The sequence below is a fragment of the Styela clava genome, unplaced genomic scaffold (assembly GCF_964204865.1).
Source record: "Styela clava unplaced genomic scaffold, kaStyClav1.hap1.2 HAP1_SCAFFOLD_19, whole genome shotgun sequence".
Taxonomy (NCBI): domain Eukaryota; kingdom Metazoa; phylum Chordata; class Ascidiacea; order Stolidobranchia; family Styelidae; genus Styela; species Styela clava.
In genome coordinates this window covers 265,001-270,000 of record NW_027556646.1, presented here as the reverse complement: position 1 = coordinate 270,000, position 5,000 = coordinate 265,001, and the positions used below count along the sequence as shown (strand labels likewise).

The following is a 5,000-nucleotide window of genomic DNA, read 5'->3' as shown; positions in this document are numbered from 1 at the left end:
GAGCGCACCCTTTTTTCGGTGGCTGGCGGGCGAGAGAGTGCTGCGTCGCCGGCATCGGCGTCGAAAGAAGCCGAGCCGAAAAAAGTTAAAGTACAAACGTGCAAGCATACTAACCTAACCCTAGGTAAGGCATGTCAGAGCGAAAGACAGTAATTTCGAATGAGCCAAGAAAGAGCGGTGCGGGGCCGGTCGGAGCGCACCCTTTTCTCGGTGGCTGGTGGGCGAGAGAGTGCTGCGTCGCCGGCATCGGCGTCGAAAGAAGCCGAGCCAAAAAAAGTTAAAGTACAAACGTGCAAGCATACTAACCTAACCCTAGGTAAGGCATGTCAGAGCGAAAGACAGTAATTTCGAATGAGCCATGAAAGAGCGGTGCGGGGCCGGTCGGAGCGCACCCTTTTCTCGGTGGCTGGCGGGCGAGAGAGTGCTGCGTCGCCGGCATCGGCGTCGAAAGAAGCCGAGCCGAAAAAAGTTAAAGTACAAACGTGCAAGCATACTAACCTAACCCTAGGTAAGGCATGTCAGAGCGAAAGACAGTAATTTCGAATGAGCCAAGAAAGAGCGGTGCGGGGCCGGTCGGAGCGCACCCTTTTCTCGGTGGCTGGCGGGCGAGAAAGTGCTGCGTCGCCGGCATCGGCGTCGAAAGAAGCCGAGCCAAAAAAAGTTAAAGTACAAACGTGCAAGCATACTAACCTAACCCTAGGTAAGGCATGTCAGAGCGGAAGACAGTAATTTCGAATGAGCCATGAAAGAGCGGTGCGGGGCCGGTCGGAGCGCACCCTTTTCTCGGTGGCTGGCGGGCGAGAGAGTGCTGCGTCGCCGGCATCGGCGTCGAAAGAAGCCGAGCCGAAAAAAGTTAAAGTACAAACGTGCAAGCATACTAACCTAACCCTAGGTAAGGCATGTCAGAGCGAAAGACAGTAAACTCGAATGAGCCATGAAAGAGCGGTGCGGGGCCGGTCGGAGCGCACCCTTTTCTCGGTGGCTGGTGGGCGAGAGAGTGCTGCGTCGCCGGCATCGGCGTCGAAAGAAGCCGAGCCAAAAAAAGTTAAAGTACAAACGTGCAAGCATACTAACCTAACCCTAGGTAAGGCATGTCAGAGCGAAAGACAGTAATTTCGAATGAGCCAAGAAAGAGCGGTGCGGGGCCGGTCGGAGCGCACCCTTTTCTCGGTGGCTGGCGGGCGAGAAAGTGCTGCGTCGCCGGCATCGGCGTCGAAAGAAGCCGAGCCGAAAAAAGTTAAAGTACAAACGTGCAAGCATACTAACCTAACCCTAGGTAAGGCATGTCAGAGCGAAAGACAGTAAACTCGAATGAGCCATGAAAGAGCGGTGCGGGGCCGGTCGGAGCGCACCCTTTTCTCGGTGGCTGGCGGGCGAGAGAGTGCTGCGTCGCCGGCATCGGCGTCGAAAGAAGCCGAGCCGAAAAAAGTTAAAGTACAAACGTGCAAGCATACTAACCTAACCCTAGGTAAGGCATGTCAGAGCGAAAGACAGTAATTTCGAATGAGCCAAGAAAGAGCGGTGCGGGGCCGGTCGGAGCGCACCCTTTTCTCGGTGGCTGGCGGGCGAGAAAGTGCTGCGTCGCCGGCATCGGCGTCGAAAGAAGCCGAGCCGAAAAAAGTTAAAGTACAAACGTGCAAGCATACTAACCTAACCCTAGGTAAGGCATGTCAGAGCGAAAGACAGTAAACTCGAATGAGCCATGAAAGAGCGGTGCGGGGCCGGTCGGAGCGCACCCTTTTCTCGGTGGCTGGTGGGCGAGAGAGTGCTGCGTCGCCGGCATCGGCGTCGAAAGAAGCCGAGCCAAAAAAAGTTAAAGTACAAACGTGCAAGCATACTAACCTAACCCTAGGTAAGGCATGTCAGAGCGAAAGACAGTAATTTCGAATGAGCCATGAAAGAGCGGTGCGGGGCCGGTCGGAGCGCACCCTTTTCTCGGTGGCTGGCGGGCGAGAGAGTGCTGCGTCGCCGGCATCGGCGTCGAAAGAAGCCGAGCCGAAAAAAGTTAAAGTACAAACGTGCAAGCATACTAACCTAACCCTAGGTAAGGCATGTCAGAGCGAAAGACAGTAATTTCGAATGAGCCAAGAAAGAGCGGTGCGGGGCCGGTCGGAGCGCACCCTTTTCTCGGTGGCTGGCGGGCGAGAAAGTGCTGCGTCGCCGGCATCGGCGTCGAAAGAAGCCGAGCCAAAAAAAGTTAAAGTACAAACGTGCAAGCATACTAACCTAACCCTAGGTAAGGCATGTCAGAGCGAAAGACAGTAATTTCGAATGAGCCATGAAAGAGCGGTGCGGGGCCGGTCGGAGCGCACCCTTTTCTCGGTGGCTGGCGGGCGAGAGAGTGCTGCGTCGCCGGCATCGGCGTCGAAAGAAGCCGAGCCAAAAAAAGTTAAAGTACAAACGTGCAAGCATACTAACCTAACCCTAGGTAAGGCATGTCAGAGCGAAAGACAGTAATTTCGAATGAGCCAAGAAAGAGCGGTGCGGGGCCGGTCGGAGCGCACCCTTTTCTCGGTGGCTGGCGGGCGAGAGAGTGCTGCGTCGCCGGCATCGGCGTCGAAAGAAGCCGAGCCGAAAAAAGTTAAAGTACAAACGCGATGCTAATGAGCGAGCCGTTGTCTCGACTAATATGTAGGGGGCGTTCGATCGAGCGTCTGGCTTGAGCGCTTGTCGGCCTAGCAGAACGGTCGCATTGTTATGCCCGGGTTTTAGGCACCGCTGCAGGCGGCCGGCAGAGCTCTTGTTTGTGCGAAACTGAATGGATCGAGCCCGAGAGAGGGCGAGCAAAGAAAAAACGCAAATCGCTCCGCCTGGCACTGCCGGCGAGAGCGTGGACGTCGCGGCCAGCGACTGTCGAAGCTGAGTACGGCCGCAGGCGATTGCCTCGGTCTTAAACGAATGCGACGAGCACGCGCCGGGCGGCCCAGCAAGGGCCGAGCGCAGCTGTCGCAGCTATCTGGTTGATCCTGCCAGTAGTGATATGCTTGTCTCAAAGATTAAGCCATGCAGGTGCAAGTACGAGTTCTCGTAAAGCGAAACTGCGAATGGCTCATTAAATCAGTCTTGGTTTATTTGGTCTCGTAAGCGAAGTGGATAACTGTGGTAATTCTAGAGCTAATACATGCATTAAGCGCCGACTTCGGGAGGCGCGCTTTTATCAGATCAAAACCGACCGGGTTCGTCCTGTGACGTTTGATGACTCTGGATAACCACGCGGATCGTACGGTCTCTGCACCGACGACGTATCATTCAAGTGTCTGCCCTATCAACTGTCGAAGGTACGCTACGTGCCTACCTTTGTGATAACGGGTAACGGGGAATCAGGGTTCGATTCCGGAGAGGGAGCCTGAGAAACGGCTACCACATCCAAGGAAGGCAGCAGGCGCGCAAATTACCCATTCCCGACACGGGGAGGTAGTGACGAAAAATAACAATACAGGACTCTAACGAGGCCCTGTAATTGGAATGAGTACATCCTAAAACTCTTAACGAGTATCCATTGGAGGGCAAGTCTGGTGCCAGCAGCCGCGGTAATTCCAGCTCCAACAGTGTATGCTAAAGTTGTTGCGGTTGAAAAGCTCGTAGTTGGATTTTGGGCGAGCGCCGCCGGTCCGTCGCAAGGCGTGTCACTGGTTGCGTTCGCCTCACCTTCGGTTCTCCGTCGGTGCTCTTGACTGAGTGTCGGCGGTGGCCGATAAGTTTACTTTGAAAAAATTAGAGTGTTCAAAGCAGGCTGTTCGCCTGCATAGTGTTGCATGGAATAATGGAATAGGACCTCGGTTCTATTTTGTTGGTTTTCGGAGCACGAGGTAATGATTAAGAGGGACAGACGGGGGCGTCCGTACTCTGCCGTTAGAGGTGAAATTCTTGGATCGGCGGAAGACGAACTACTGCGAAAGCATTCGCCAAGAATGTTTTCTTTAATCAAGAGCGAAAGTCAGAGGTTCGAAGACGATCAGATACCGTCCTAGTTCTGACTATAAACGATGCCAACTAGCGATCGGGAGGCGTTACCATGACGACCTTTCCGGCAGCTTCCGGGAAACCAAAGTCTTTGGGTTCCGGGGGAAGTATGGTTGCAAAGCTGAAACTTAAAGGAATTGACGGAAGGGCACCACCAGGAGTGGAGCCTGCGGCTTAATTTGACTCAACACGGGGAAACTCACCCGGCCCGGACACAGGTAGGATTGACAGATTGAGAGCTCTTTCTTGATTCTGTGGGTGGTGGTGCATGGCCGTTCTTAGTTGGTGGAGCGATTTGTCTGGTTAATTCCGATAACGAACGAGACTCTGGCATGCTAAATAGTTACGCGACCTTCTCGGTCGGCGTCTAACTTCTTAGAGGGACTAGTGGCGTTTAGCCACACGAGATTGAGCAATAACAGGTCTGTGATGCCCTTAGATGTCCGGGGCCGCACGCGCGCTACACTGAGTGAAGCAGCGAGTGTCTAACCTAGGCCGAAAGGTCCGGGTAACCCGTTGAACCTCATTCGTGATTGGGATAGGGACTTGCAATTGTTTCCCTTGAACGAGGAATTCCCAGTAAGCGCAAGTCATCAACTTGCGTTGATTACGTCCCTGCCCTTTGTACACACCGCCCGTCGCTACTACCGATTGAATGGTTTAGTGAGATCCTTGGATCGGCCCCGTCGCGGCTGGCAACGGCCGCGTCGGCGTGTCGAGAAGACGATCAAACTTGATCATTTAGAGGAAGTAAAAGTCGTAACAAGGTTTCCGTAGGTGAACCTGCGGAAGGATCATTACCGAAAGTGGTGGTAGGCCCCGGCCGACCGCGCACTTAATTGTCTTTGGGTGCCGCCGAGAGGGCGGCCGTCAATCGGGGTTCCGCCCCGTGCGACACGCGTAACACGTTGGCATAGCAAGGCAGCCGAGTGCGATGGTGGCTTCTGGGCACCGCGCTCGATGTGCCGCCGGCCCAGCCCGGCGGTCGCTCGGCGCCGTTTGTTGGTGTTTTTGTGCAGTTGTTGTCGGTGGTGGTT

General features: G+C 54.7%; 1 non-coding gene across 1 annotated transcript; it reads left to right on the top strand.

Moving 5' to 3' along the window:
* Nucleotides 1-2,953: 2,953 nt before the first annotated feature.
* Nucleotides 2,954-4,763, top strand: LOC144419454 (small subunit ribosomal RNA). Its single transcript, XR_013474075.1, has one exon. It is a non-coding gene; the product is annotated as a small subunit ribosomal RNA (ribosomal RNA).
* Nucleotides 4,764-5,000: the final 237 nt, after the last annotated feature.